Raw genomic sequence first — 7,511 nt, forward strand, 5'->3', positions numbered from 1 at the left:
CGCGCTGCCCGCGCCGGATCTCTGCCGCCGTTTGAGCTTCTGTTTGTGTTTCATCCGTAGTCGGATGTTGGTCTTATGTATGATGTATTGTTGTACTCATGTGGCATTGTATGCCTCTTGTATGTATCCCCATCTATTATGTAATGTTGTTGTAATGATATCAACCTTGCAAGAGCGTTACAATATGCGGTTCTATCCTTGGTGGGACATTCGAGTCTCTTTAGGATAGTATCGCATATTGGGCGTGACACTCTCTCTCTCTCTCTCTCTCTCTCTCTCTCTCTTGATTATCAATACAATGGTCTCTTGGAGATCCATATGATGTAAGTCTTTTTGCGGTGTGTTTGTTGGGATCCGATGAACTTTGAGTTTATGATCAGATCTATGTTTTTATCCAAGAAATTTATTTGAGTCTTCTTTGGATCTCTTATATGCATGATTGCTTATAGCCTTGTATTTCTTCTCCAATATTTGGGTTTTGTTTGGCCAACTTGATCTATTTATCTTGCAATGGGAAGAGGTGCTTTGTAGTGGGTTCGATCTTACGGTGCTTGATCCCAGTGACAGAAGGGGAACCGACACGTATGTATCGTTGTTACTAAGGATAATAAGATGAGATATATATCTCCGCAATAGATAAATGGATCTCATCTACATCATGTCATCGTTCTTATTGCATTACTCCGTTTTCTCATGAACTTAATACACTTGATGCATGCTGGATAGCAGTCGATGTGTGGAGTAATAGTAGTAGATGCAGGCAGGAGTCAGTCTACTAATCTTGGACGTGATGCCTATATAATGATCATTGCCTGGATATCATCATGATTATTTGAAGTTCTATCAATTGCCCAAGAGTAATTGTTTTCCGACCGTTTGCTATTTTTCTCGAGAGAAGCCATTAGTGAAACCTACGGCCCCCGGGTCTCTTTTCATCATATTTGCCTTTGTGATCTATTTTCTCTTTCATTTTCTTCAGATCAATTAAACCAAAAATACAAAAATACCTTGCTGCAGTTTTGTCGGATTAAGGGATCTGCAAACCCTTGAGAGGTTCGAACTCTGGGCTGCGTGCGGAGATCTCAACCTACCCAGCCTGGCTACTCGCGATCCTCCTAAGCCTAGCACGTCAAGATCAAAGAGACACAACGGTTTATCCTGGTTAGGGAGACCTTGCTATGTAATACCCTACTCCAGCGTTTTGGTGGATTGCCTCGAAGAGCTAAGGATGAACTAGTACAGTGGATGAACTGGCCTCAGGAGGTGAGGTTTTCTTGAGCTCAAGGGAGCTGGTTGGTGTGAGCTAGTTCGACTTGTCTTTTCTTTACCTCTATGGTGGTGGCTAGTCCTATTTATAGTGGCCTTGGTCCTCTTCCCAAATGTTGGTGGGAAGGGATCCCACAACGGCTGGATTTGAAAGGGGACAAGTAGTACAGCTTATCCTGACAAAAGTAGTCTTCGCCTGCGAAAAGCCTCTGGTCGTGACACTGTGGTGGGCTCGTTGATGACCTCTGTCCTGTCATCCTGGCGGTCTTGGTCTCGTTGCACCAGAATGGAAACCTTTGCTTGATTCCTAGGGACTCCGCGCCTGTGGCTTGCCTCCTTTGCACCGAAGAGGAAACCTGCGCTCTGCGCCCGCCTGGCGCCTGCCTGGCCTTGGTCATCATGGCTCACGTCAGATGAGCCTTGTGAGGTGAACCCTGCATAGAACTCTCCGCCCCTCGGCAGCCAGCTTGAGGAGGCGGATTGTCGGTGTCAAAACCAGCGGATCTCCAGTAGGGGGTCCCGAACTGTGCGTCTAAGGCTAATGGTAATAGGAGGCGGGGGACACAATGTTTACCCAGGTTCGGGCCCTCTCTATGGAGGTAATACCCTACTTCCTGCTTGATTGATCTTGATGATATGAGTATTACAAGAGTTGATCTACCACGAGATCGTAGAGGCTAAACCCTAGAAGCTAGCCTATGATCATGATTGTTGTCCTACGGACTAAACCCTCCAGTTTATATAGACACCGGAGGGGTCTAGGGTTACAATAGAGTCGGTTACAGAGAAGGAAATCTACATATCTGAATTGCCAAGCTTGCCTTCCACGCAAAGGAGAGTCCCACTGGGACACGGGATGAAGCCTTGAATCTTGTATCTTCATAGTCCAATAGTCCGGCATAAGCATATAGTCCGGCTGTCCGAGGACCCCCTAATCCTGGACTCCCTCAGTAGCCCCTGAACCAGGCTTCAATGACGATGAGTCCGGCGCGTAGATTGTCTTCGACATTGCAAGGCGGGTTCTTCTCCAAATTCACCAGAGTACCTGTTGTAACGAGCAGTGTCCGGCTTCCCATTTAATGTTGCACTCGTCGACTTCTGTACCTCAATAATGTCAGTTTACATGTGTCGAGCGAATGCGAGAAGTCAGGGCATTTTAACACTTGCCAACCTTACCATGTAAATAAATCGTCTATTAAAGAGACGGGGATCCTTAGATCCAAAACACACCATCTTCCCCAAGCGAGGATCCACCGGAGCGCACCCGAAAAAACCATCCCAGCATGGCCGGCCACCGCAGCTCCTCCTCTCGCCCTCATAGCGCCAAGCCAGGTGATTGGGAGAAGTGTACCGTATCCCACAGCCGGTTGGTGGAGTTGCAGACCTAGGGGTTTCTCCCGCCTGCATATCTTGTCCCCGTTTGAGCCGGACTGGCCACTTTTGACGGCGGGGAGCAAGCGGAGAGTTTTCCCAACCCATCCCAGGGGAGTGGGTGTGCCTTGTCCCTTACTTGCTGAGGGGCCTCGGATTTCCAATCCATCCGTTCCTCCGCGGGCTCCTGGAGTATTATGGCCTCCAGCTGCACAACTTCACCCCTGCCTCCATCCTACACATCGCAGGCTATGTCGCCCTTTGTGAGTTATTTCTGGGTTGTGAAGCTCATTTCGAGCTATGGAAGAGGTTGTTCTGCCTCGTCCCTCGTAATCAGGAGGGATCAATATACCAAGTGGGTGGAGCTGAAATATGGCGCATCGTCGGGACCGGATACCTATCCGGCACTCCGAAGAAGACATCTGAAGACTGGCCTTCCGAGTGCTTTTATATAGAGGAAGTCTCCCTTCTTGACCCTATCTGGATGGGTCTTCTCGAGTTCACAAATGCCCCATTGAAGAAACGCCGTAGCTGGTGTCCCCGGAGCCCCCAGGAGGAAGATAGCAGAGAGGTCCTTCAACTGATGGGCAGGATATAAACACTGGCCAAATCTGGATTGACAATAATCAAGGTTATGTCAATATGCATAATGTGGGAGGTGCAGCCACTTCAGTATCGGGGGCATCCCATGTGGCACTTCAATGGAGAAGACGATGCCACCCGCTGCGGTCGTAAAGGTCCGGACTCTGCCACCGCTCTGGCGAAAATATTGTCCGATTTGTATAAAGCAGAAGAAGAGGAGTTCATCCGCATTAAGCCACGGGATGGATTTTCCATGTACAACCCCCCTAGCTGGGTGAGTTGCCATCTTTTACTCAACTCTATTCATTCCCGCAGTCTTTCATCACAAATATTTACCTTGCTAGTCCATAACAGGAACTGCGAAAGGCTGTGAGGGAGTTCCATAGCCCGCCTCCATAGCCAGAGGACCACAATCGGGCCATCGACCCTGGACTTGAAGAAGATCCGGATATATTTGTGGAGCTCGTCGATAGGATGTTTTACCAGGCAAGCTGTGACGGCGCCTTGGTGGCCATCATTGCCGACTATCCTAGCCTACTCCCTACATCATATGTAAGTAAAACCAGAGTCCTAACTTCCTATAAGGATCCCTTCTTTACGCCTTACCCACTGCACATGTATTTCGCTTTATAAGGAAGGCCGTCGGGGCGTCGTGCCGAACCCGCGGCGACTCACCAACAAGGGGCGCCCAAGCCGGGTAGGCTTAAAAGGAAAGCGGTCAGGACCGAGACGCCATCGAAGAGGTATGATTTAAAACCTACTCCGTGATTATCATCTTTAATATAACAATGTCCGCTGTGTCCTGGCAGAAAAAGTATCCGCCGGACTATGTCCGGAGATCCTGCCGACCACGCCTCTACCAGCCGGACTCCAGAACCGGCCTCAAGGGTGGAGGCTAACATGGGGACAACACCAGACGATCCTCCTACAAAGGATGCAGATAGAATATCCGCTACAAATTCCAAGGTAGAGAGCGCTATGAATCATCGGCGTCGGCGGGCCGCACTCCGCGACCCTAATTCTCTGAAGAGGCGTTCCATTCCTTCAACTCAGGAGACGCGTACATCCGAGCTGCTCAAAATGGGCTTGCTAGAGCCACATACCAGTATTTAAAAGATATACGGGTAAGCAAAATCTGTTAATCATGTATATCAGTAGCCCCTGAGACTAGAAAAAGTTGGTACAACTGATTAGGTTCTTACACAGAAGAATACCCATTTGTCTCAAGAGCTGGAGGAGTGTAAAGCCCAGCTAAGGGCTGTAGTTGCCAGAATGGAGGAATCCAAGAAGGCCTCATATGGTAATGTTTGTCTTGATCGATAAAAAACGTAATTACATGTACCAGTTGTTATTCGGCATGTTTGCAGATCTAACAATAGATTCCACAGGCAATCCCGGAGTGAATCCGGAGATCCTACAAGAGGATGAACAACGAGCTCAATGACAACTAGAGGCTGGCGAGCGCGTACTTACACAGGTTCGGCGAGAGAAAAACAATCTCCAGGATGCCAATACCCGGCTAGGCGTTGAATTAAAAGATATTCGGGCCGAGCTTGCGGACTCCGTGAAGGAGAATAGGAGGCTTCAACGCGGCATTTTTAGTATGTGCTCAAACGAACCTTTATATAGTTCGGCGAAGAAACAGGCTAACAGAGTTATGTCTGTAGGTATATTGACTGGTCGTCCTGAAGAGGAGATGCCAGGATCTTTCAGGCGATCTTCCGCAAGAGCTTTCGCAACTGCACGAACAAGTTCGGCAGGTGATGCAGGGTATTGCCAAGGCCTTGTGGCCATACGACTCCCTGCCTGGAAGCATGGGGGAGCTTGTACAGCTGCTCAAGGGAGCGGCAGCGCTTCCAATTATGGAAGATATCGACCTGCCAACAAGGTGCGAGGGAAGCTTGGGCCATGGTAAAAACACGGTACACCAAGGTTGATCCGAATCACATGGCCCTTGTCTGACCTGTAGGGTCAGATGGGAAAGAGATTCCCGTTAGTCTGGTATATGACTAGGTAGGTTTAGCCGTAAAGTATTCCCAACAGGATTGTAGGCTACACAACCTGTTGGATGGCATAGAAGAAGAAGTGTGTGGGTCTAAGTGACCGTGTACTTCGATTGACATATTTTTTCCCTAGCCGGATTGTAAATCATTTTTCATGGCGGACCTTTTCGCTTCGGCCTCCAGACCCGACAATCCGGAGTGTTTCCGAATACCTGTTCAGTTATGTAAACCGGGGTACGCATGGAAACCAGGTGTAGGGGTCATAAGTGCTTGAACAGACAAGTACCCAACTAGCTATGTTATATTATATGGATAGTAAGAAACATCTTCCAGGGAGAATAGTTCCATTTGTGCATGTCCAAACTACGAACAGAGACGCAGTATATGAAACATCTGGGGGTTTGTATTGTAAGAGGTAAGAAACATCTTTAGTTCACCGACCGAATATTCCCTTAAGAACGCTAGCTTTAGGCTTCACCCAGTCTGAGGTACATGTCCGGTGGACCCGGCAGTAACAATCACAGAGGTGCTCCCCTTATGCCCTAGCCGAACTAACGGGAATGTAGGGCATGAACACAGGAGCCAGGCAACCCAGCTTGGCCAAAACTTAAGTCATATCGATGCATATAATGATGAAGAAAAGGTACATATGGAAAAGTGACAGATATGCAGTGGGCATGAAACCCGGAAGATAATTATACTAAGCTTCTGTATAAGAAGTCCCCAGGTACAGTGAGTGCACATACTTAAGGATTTAGCGCGTCAAGAGTGTGTAGTTATCGGCGTCCTGGGAACGGGGGTCCCCAGACTTGCCTGCCTGCGGCCTGTTGCATCGCTCAAGTGGTGGCCCAGTACGGCCCATCTTCATCAACGCAAACTCAAGACCCTCGCGAGGGGCCAAGCCTCGCGGGGCGGACGATGCAAGGCTCCCTCAGGAGCGGCCTCACCAGGCAGGCTCGCGAGGAGGCGGAGATATCAAGGCAAGGTAGCTCACGAGGTGCCCGTGACGCAAGCCATGACGATCGAGACCAGGCGGGCTCTAGGCGGGCGCCGGCCTACGTAGTGTCCTCGTTTCCTCTTTGGTGCAAAGGGGGCAAGCACATGCACGGAGTACCGAGGCGACCGGCAAAGGTTACCATTTCGGAACAATGAGACCAAGACCAGTAGAGCGGGAGGATGGAGGTCACCGTGGAGCCCAAGACGGCGTCATCACCAGTACCTTTGGCAGCCGAAGACCAACTTTAGTCAGGATAACTTGTACTAGATGTCCCCCTTTGAAATGGCCATTGTTGGCTCCCTTCCCGCTCAATATTTGGGAAGAGGACCAAGGCCTCTATAAATAGAGATAGCCACCACAGTAGAGACAGGCGGATCGATAGGAGATCGAATCCTTTCCTATGGGAGATCGAATCCTTCCCTACGAGAACACCACACCAACTCAAGAACACCTCTCGCGAGGCTGTTCTTCCTCTGTACTGTTCATCATCAGCCCCTGAGGAATCCACCACACCACACACTGGAGTAGGGTATTACACCGCAACGGTGGCCCGAACTAGTATAAATCTCGTGTCCCTCATGATGTTCATCAATTTTGCTTAGATTCTCGCAAGGCGTTTGGACGTGGGGTGGTAGGGGGAAGATATTCGCACGCACCCCAGAGTTCGAACCTCAAGGGTCTGCCGGAATCCCACATCCGACATTTGGCACGCCAGGTAGGGGTGCACCAGAATCTTTCTTCCACTGTTCCGCGTTCGATCATCCTTCATGTCCATGACTTACGCTCGCCGGGCTCGCGCCGAGCGTCGGGCTGCTCTCGCTGCCCGCGTCGCCCAGACGGCTCCTGTTGATGGGTGTCCCCGTCGTTCTCCGTCGCCTGCCGCCAATGCCGCCACCGGCTCGGTGGGGAACGAGCAGCAGGCCTCGTTGCTGCATCCCTCGGTGCGGCTGGAAGGCCGCACCGCTACCCTGTCGCTGACTCCAGCTAGTTCGTCGTCGCACGCCCGTCGCGCTCCCACGGACACGCACGCCACGTTGCTCCTGGCACGTGAGCTCCTGCACTACCGTCCCGTCGACAAACTCTACGAGGAGTGGCTCACTCGCATCACCGAGCTCGTCAGCTCCGCAGGGGGCTCCCCTGCGCCGTCCCTCTCGCTGCCTCGCCCTCTGTCCTGCGCAGGTGATGCAGCTTAGGAGGTGCCTCCGCCACCTCCTCCCCAAGAAGGCGCCCTGGCTCCAAGGCGTGCAGCCCCTGGACGAGACCCACCCCGTCCAGCGCCCGCGCGACAAGAA

This window comes from Triticum aestivum, chromosome 2B (assembly GCF_018294505.1).
Source record: "Triticum aestivum cultivar Chinese Spring chromosome 2B, IWGSC CS RefSeq v2.1, whole genome shotgun sequence".
In the NCBI taxonomy this organism is placed as follows: domain Eukaryota; kingdom Viridiplantae; phylum Streptophyta; class Magnoliopsida; order Poales; family Poaceae; genus Triticum; species Triticum aestivum.